The sequence below is a fragment of the Papaver somniferum genome, chromosome 2, assembly GCF_003573695.1.
Source record: "Papaver somniferum cultivar HN1 chromosome 2, ASM357369v1, whole genome shotgun sequence".
Classification (NCBI taxonomy): domain Eukaryota; kingdom Viridiplantae; phylum Streptophyta; class Magnoliopsida; order Ranunculales; family Papaveraceae; genus Papaver; species Papaver somniferum.
Window position 1 is genome coordinate 164,997,348 of NC_039359.1, and position 8,546 is coordinate 165,005,893.

Genomic DNA, 8,546 nt, shown 5'->3' on the forward strand with positions numbered 1-8,546 from the left:
CGGCAATCGGATGAGTATTGAGACTCACGTCTCTCATTAAAGCGTGAAAGATCATGCCATAAAATCTCTGACTGAGAAGGCTGTCTCTCAGAGTATCTGAAGATGTGCAATCTCCCAGCTGAGACGACGGCACATCTCATGAATACTGAGCAAAATTTCAGTAATTATATATACTCCTGATCCGGCAATCAGATGATTATTGAGACTCATGTCTCTCATTAAAAGCGTGAAAGCTCATGCCATAAACCTCTGACTGAGAAGACTGTCTCTCAGAGTATATGTAGATGTGTAGTCTCCCAGCTGAGGCCACGACACATCTCATGAATACTGAGCAATTTCAGTAATTATTTATGTATAGAATCGAAAGATTGGATGGCTCCTAGACAGCATGCCTGCTAGTATAGAGAAACAACATCTTCAGGATGCAACCAGGTTTTCCCTGACTATACAGGAGAAATATGACACTCCAGCAAGTTCATATTGCTCAGCTCTCAGATAATTAATGCTCCTAGATAGGAAGCCCTGCTAGTATAGAGCCCTCAATTGATTATTATCTAATCGTAGCTGAATATTCAACTATATTCTACGATTCTTCGAATGTTTCGTTACTTCAATTTATGGTTTTCCCAGCAGAATTTCATGGGTTAGTAATAGATATTCAACGTACAGGCATCTGAGCATCAAATAAGCCCTGACTAAAATGGTGCAAGTGTGTTCACAGACCAACATCTGAATGCGCGAACGAGCATTTCAGAACACGAAGGAATGATGAACCTATGCAAAATAGGAAGAAAAATAATAATAATAAAATACTTGCAAAGGTGCCAGGGGACTGGGCTCACCAGCGGGCCAGTCATGCTGTGACCAGTCCCGCGCACAATTTTATATTTTATCATATTTTATTATTTTCTATGATCTCATGAAAATCCTTTCATTTGAGAAAATCTCATTCGTTTCAAGGAAATTCCCTAATCTCATGATATTTCCTTATGTCAAAGAAATAATAAAATTAGGAAAGGTGTCGCGGGACCAAGACCACTAGCCGTCCGGTCCCACACCTCACGGTTCATTATTATTTTATTATTTCCCTCATCCCATGAAAATTCCCTGATTTCATGAATTTCCCCTAAACTCATGAAAATTATTATAAAATTAGGAAAACCGTGGGACCGGTCCCTAGCCGGCCGGTCATGCCCTAGCCGGTCCCACACTCCCCTTATTTTATTACTATTACTTGTTTTTTTTTCCTCATTCCATGAAAACTCCCTGATTTCAACAAAATACCTTGGTTTCAACAAATCTCTTTGATTTTATGAAAATTCCCTAAAATCATGAAAATTACATAAAATTGGGAAGAGTGCCCTGGGACCGTGCCCGTTGGACGGCCGACCATGCCTTGGCCATTGCCGGTCCCACACTACATCATTCCATATTTTTTTTATTTTTTTATTTCTCTCATCTCATGGAAGTTCCCTAATCTCATAAAACTCTTTAGTTTCATGGAATTTCCCTCAATTTAGAGAAAATACATTAAATTGCATAAAAGTGGGAAAAATGTGCGGGACCGTGCTTGTCAGCCGGCCGGCCATATCCTATCCATGTCCGGTCCCACACCTTGTGATTCCTTGTTTTATTTATTATTTTTCATCATCTCATGTATTTTTCCTAGTTTCAGCAAAACCCTGGATTCTACATATTTTCTCAAAATATTGCTCAAACGCGCATCGAAAGATATTAAAACTCTCAGGACTGAGACACGGACACTATGGTGACACGGGCACATATTCTTGACCGACCAAGGGTGGTTCTAAGGCTTGCAAACATCCGGTCCCACACGTTTTAATGATTTTAACCTAATTTGCTCAATTGCTCATATTAGGTTCAAACTCTTTTCAAGCAATTGAGGGTTTGCTCAAACGACCATCAATTGGTCCCACGGCCACCAAGAGCCGGTCTAATGACCTCTTGGTCAGTACCTCATCTTTTCATGACTAGGTTTTATTATCTGATGCTCACACGAGCATTATTTCAATAAATGATTAAACCAGCATTTAATCATTCTTTCACCAACTGGTCCTCAAGAGACTTCGGTATTTTGCTCATTCGAGCATCTGGGAGTTACATGGTGGAATCATCATCCTTTGTAGTCGGTCCCTACTTCGCTCTTGATTTTCAATAAATCATCAATTCATTAAATCTAGGGTTTTGAATCCATAGCTCTGAAAAACATAATTCTGAGCAGATTCAAATGTTGGTAATTTTATGTTGATCATGCGATCAACACTTTTGTTTATTATACTCGACCCAGCAGTCAGTATCTTAAATTAATATTTTATTTGGTCCTTCTACCAACAATTCATCAAACGAGCAATATTTGCTCAAACCGGCAATATTTGCTCAAACCGGCAATATTTTCTCAGATTAAAGAATATTGGTTCAACTATCAGTATTTAACAATTCAACAAATATGATTTGCTCAGGTTCATCACGATATGACAATGATATTTTGCCTCAGCAGGCATGTTCAATCCATGAGTCTCAGAACATTTGCAAATTATGTTCAACTCAGCAATACAAGGACTCATCGTCCCATAAAGTCAGCAACTGACTCCACAATCACGAGACATCAATTGTGTCACATAGGGGGATATTAACTATGGTTTTGGTCTGGCGGTCTACGGCACGTGTTTTCATACACACGACGATAATGTGAGCAAGTCGTTCAATCAGTTGGAAGAGTCAACAAAGTAGTGGGTGGAAAATTAACCCAAGTCTCCGCACGATGAGCAACTGGTTTTGACATGATTTCCCACTTCCCCACTCTCTGATTCCAGCAACTGTCACACTTCATGGGATCATGGTTTTTTCAACTTGGTAATATAAAAGACCTCTGAATCATGATTGAAAAGGACAAGGAATTTCTCGGCAAGTTCAGATAGACAATCTTTCGTCTACACGAACTCATCGTCTGAGCAACCACTCTCAATTGAGTAAAATTCAATCATTCAGAGCATTCTTACGCTGAATTCACAATACACATATTATCCCAGATCACCATTGATCCCACACATTCCTCAGATTCCCTCCTACAGATCAACCCATCCTCTCTTGTGACCGAATTGACTCTGGAACGACCGTTGTTCTTGGTTTAAGCAGGAGTCCTACAGATTGATCTCTCAAACTTAAAGCACTCCCTTCTTGCAGTGCATCTGTGTGAGGTTCAACATTTCGCTCGGTTCAAGGAGTCTCCACATGGACGTCTCCTCAATTCCGTAAAAACCAGCAGATCGTTTTTCCCCATCTACAGGTACAAACAAGGTTGATTTTAGAAATTGTGAGGGGATAGAAAATAGGAAAAGTAGGAGCGGGAAATAAAGAAAACCAAAAAGATTAATGTGTAAGTTTACAAAGTATAATATGGAAAAACACGTATAACCCGTTTTTTATTTTTTATTTTACTCGAAAAGGGAAAAAATAAATTAAAAAAAATCATCTCTTCACCAAAGGGTAAAAGACTAAAGAATACAAGAATGGACTCAATTATAATAGAGCCACTTATAAAGAAAAATAAAAAATACCCAGAAAACCAAAAACATGAGACATGAGAGTCGAAAACCTAATGCATAAAACCCTCCCAATTGTATAAGAAATACTTCAGCAGGACACCTTGAAAAATTGTTATTCCTACACACCAATTGTAAATGAAATTTTTTACATTGTTGTTAATTGCATCTAGTTGTAAAAAGGATGATGCCGCAAATATTGTTTATGTCAATATGGCTTTTACGTTTTTTCCTCCTCTACTCCCAAATTGTCCGCTGAAACCGTAACTTCTCACGAAGAAAAGCCAAATATCTCTAGTAGTTTCACAATGCAGAAGTAAATGAGGATTTGACTATGCTTCTTTCTTACAAAGTACGCATCCATTCACCATTATCGAATTCATGTAAGTATCTTGCATGGGAGATGCATTGTAACACAATGTCTGGACAAAGAAAATTACCTTTCATGGGATTTGATAAGTGCTTAATTTACATGTTTAGAGTGTCAAATCCATTCTTGAGCTATAATACTTGTTATCATGATTATTTTCTAATTTATGTGTCTTATTAGGTGAATCATCCAAAAAGGAGCTACAAAGTGCTTAAATGGACAAGGAAGTGAAGTATTATATATGAAGAAGGGACAAGGACCAAATTCAACTCATTCAAATCCAATAGTTATTAATACCATTGTTAGAGCATAGCTCGGTTGAATCCACCAAGCATTGGTATGTCAAGTTTGGTTGTCATATTTTAGTATCAAGACTCATCTAGAGTCGCTTGATTAAATACTAGAATCAACTTCTTTTAGGTTAGACTACAAAGTATAGGAATGTTGAGACTTATAAGTATTACTCAGAAGACCTGAAGAATGTGAAGAAGTAACGATTGCAACAAATACATCATCCTTCAACTTGAGGTTAGTAATACTGACTTTACTTGTTTCCATTCCTAACGTATCTTCCAAGTCTTATTATATTGAAAACATAACATATGAAGCTGTATATATAATACTCTAGTGATTAGACTTGGTCATAGCATTATGATCAAAGTATCAAGGAATTATATTACGAAGTATAACCCTTATCTTTTGAACTTCATATATACAACGTCAACATAATCTGTGTATTTAGTTACTTGATTATGTGTGGGATATTGGTGTGATTTCATCCTAGGAAACTATGTATTATTACATTGGTTTAAGGAAGTAATTGTATGAACTTGTTTCATAATCGAAAGGGACACCATAAGTGTGTTAGTCATGTTCTTTATTGAATATAATTTGAATATCCAATGCAAGATGACAAGGTAGAACCGATCTTGACTTATATTGAGAATCAAGGTATAACCGGTCATAGCCTATATTGTGTGACAAGGTGTAACCGATCCTAACTAGTTTTGGGAAGCAAGGTGTAACCGATCACAACCCACATTGGGAAGCAAGGTTTAACCAGTCACAAGCTACATTCGAGAGCAAGGTGTAATTGGTCACAAGCTATATGGGAAAGCAAGGTATAATCGGTCACAAGCTACATTGGGAAGCATGGGATAACCGGTCACAACTTATATTGTGGGTCATGGTATAACTTGTCCCAAGAGCAAAACCGAGTTTCCAAAGTTCACACATTTCTTCATGTTATGTGTGAATTAGGAATTAGGGTTTGCTAAAATGAGAAGCTTCTACATGTCGACATTATTTGAAAATGTGCATAACTCTTATCATTAATTGTTCAAAGATATTCCTTGATATTCGAGGTGATCCCAAACCGAAATATATAAAAGCATTTAATTATGATTTTCGATTTTGTATGCTTTTATTTGCAGCAATTAAAGCAAATACTCAAGAAAAGGATTATTAGTATATGTGATATAATAATAATAATAGAAATTTTCTATGAGAGATTTCGAAAATATTGGTTGACATTTATTGGAAATAGGAAAACCGAAATTAGGTACTTTAATGCATATCTTGAGAATATTTTGGATTTTGGAATTTCCTTGTTGTCCAACAACCTTGGTCTATAAATACTTGAGTTTGCATTTCTTGCAAACTATCCTAAGAGCCAGACAAACTTCATTCGTGTTTGTTCTGGTGGAGCCGTCTATCCTAAGATGAAAGTACCTTAATTAGGAGAAATATCTTAAGACCACTCGTTTAAATACTTTTGTGGGATCAAGAAGCTCCACGAGTACTATTTGGTGGGAAACTAGATAATTGCGTTGTTATTTTAGTTTTCAATTATTGATTTAATTGACTATCTGTTGAAACTTTGATTGCACATAATTTGATTATTCTTGAGAGCCTTCTCTTCTAACATAAGGGTCATTTAAACTAGATCAAAGTATCAACTGGATCTTTAGAACTATTTTAGACCTACAGACATCTTGTGATAATATATTGTTAACAGACTTTGTTCTGTGTGTGATTGATCACAAAAGGATTCAAGTTTGTGTTGTTCAGGTTATTGAGAAGGCAATTGAATATTTAAAGATAAAGAAGATTCTCTTGTTAGTTTTCGTATCTTGTGAATTTGTGCACACATCTTGATCGGTTGGGATCCGACTAAGATTAGATTTATCTTTGATATATTTGATCATATAGTCGTATTGATCGGAAACTATCATTTGGTGGTTGTCTTCGGTTTGATAGTTGGGAATCTAGATCTGAGTTTTATATTTGGATTGATCATGGCCGACAAAGGAGTTTATTAGATTAAACGGAAGAGCCTTTGTCGATTACTAAATATATATTTTATAGTAAAGATAATTGAACTGGTTACCGAAAAGTTTATTCCTTTACTGTTTGGAATAAATCTAAAGGAGTTGGGTACATAAAGACTTTACTGGGTTAAGCAACTTGAGATAATGGCTTTTGTCTTGCGATTCACGTGCGTGACCAAATGGTCGAAGATGCAGGGATACTGAGGAAACTAAGTAGCTAAGGGTAGTCTACTTGGTCTCAACTGTACGAAGTTGGATTATGTTCTTTGTATAGCGGCTTAATTATGAGAGTATTTAAAACTGGACTAGGTCTCAGGTTTTTCTGCATTTGCGGTTTCCTCGTTAACAAAATCTTGTGTTGTATTATTCACTTTATTACTTCCGTATTATAATTATTTATATTATAATAAAGTTAATACACTTGTGTGTGAAATCCTAATCACTTGATATTGGTCTTGTAGTAAATAGGTTTCGGACCGTAATTATTATCAAGTGAATATCAAGTTGTCGTATTGTCTCGACTTTGTCCATAGACGATCACACTTGGTATCGGACTTATAGGTTGATACTTAAAAGATTGTGGCGTATTTGGGTACCCTCGTCTTTTCAATTGGTATCAGAGCATGCAAACACGAAACGATCTAACAATCTGCATTTGGTGCGATCTAACTTATAAGATTTGAATCCATTGGTTGATTCAGTTAACGTACCATCAATTTTATGGCTTCAGTCTTTCATGGTGGAAGACACGAATGAAGAAAACAATACTCTTGCTTCTGAGTATCTTGGGAATATGGATTATTCTAATATGTTTCTCAGATCTATTTCCCAGATTCGTAACAGTCATAGGAATGTATATCATGGAATTCATTACTGATTGTTTTAATAATGATAATACAAATACCTGTGTGATATATTTTATGTAAAATACAGATATGCATACGATTCTTGAAGAGACTTTTAAAGTAATATCCCATGATATTATTTGTCTGAAAAGTCAAGGATCTTGAATATATTTTGGCATTATTTAAATATATGTACACACACATCTGAAGCTGTTTGTACGGTTTTGATCAAACATAAATTTTGGAATTATGTTACTTGTATGAAGGATGATTTTTCTGTTAACAATACTGTTAATCAAGGATTGCTTCACACTCCTCATAATTTTTTTTAATGAAGCTAGTGATATTTTAAAAGGTTATTGGATTAATAATTCTAAAGATATTTTCTGTGAATATCTTGTCAAAACTGATTTTGTCATTTCTTGCTTTATCATCTTGAAGACATTATCAGATCTAGATAGAGTTGACAAGTAATTGGATATGAGTATATAATTAATTCACAATAAAGATCCAGTCTAAGAAGAAAACTCGATTTTCCAAAAGGGAGTTGATTCTTGGAAATCAAATTTGTTTCCTCATAAACAAATATTTCCAAAACAGAGATTTCCTAAACTTAGTCAAATCTGAAAGTTATTCACTTTTTCTTTAAAATAGAGTACTCATGTATTGTTTTCACAAAAAATATTTGTGAAGAATAGTTTCGGAACCAGTACTAGGGTTTTCTGTACAGTTTCGGTACAAGAAAAAATGGTGAAAAGAAAATCAAGAGAAGAAAAAACTTCAAAAACAGACGATACCTTGAATCCCTATATTCCTTACAATGAGATTGAGAAGATCAGATTTCCCAATATGATCATACTTCCTTGTTGCATTGTCTCGATCTTGTATCCATAGTCAATCACACAAGTTATCTTGTTGTCGTATTTTCTCGATCTCGTATCCATAGAGGATCACACGAAGTGTGAACCGATTTGTTGTATTGTCTCGACTCAGTCCATAGACAATCACTTTCGGAGAAAGGACTTATAGGTGGAAAAGTTTGAGGTATATTTGGGTACCCTCAACTTTTCAATTGGTATCAGAGCAGGCAAACACGAAAAGATCTAACAATCTGTGTTTGGTGAGGTCCAACCTATAAGATATGGGCCAAACCAAAGTTAAGCGAGATCGAAAACTAAACAAAGGCTCAATTAACGTGTCATAAGATATGTGCTCAAAAAGGGATTGTTCATCAAGTTCAGGTTGCTGAATTGATAAGATCTCTAACGAGACATTTTTGAGTTCTATTCTTGAGATCTCTAATGAAAGATCAAGTGTGAAAACTTCTGAACTAAAGAAATTGAGTAAACAATTTCTTTTCTTCTCTAATAAACTTCTTTCAACTTGAAAGAGAACGAGATTTAACATTAAATCTTGAAAATCTCTATGAAGAGCATAA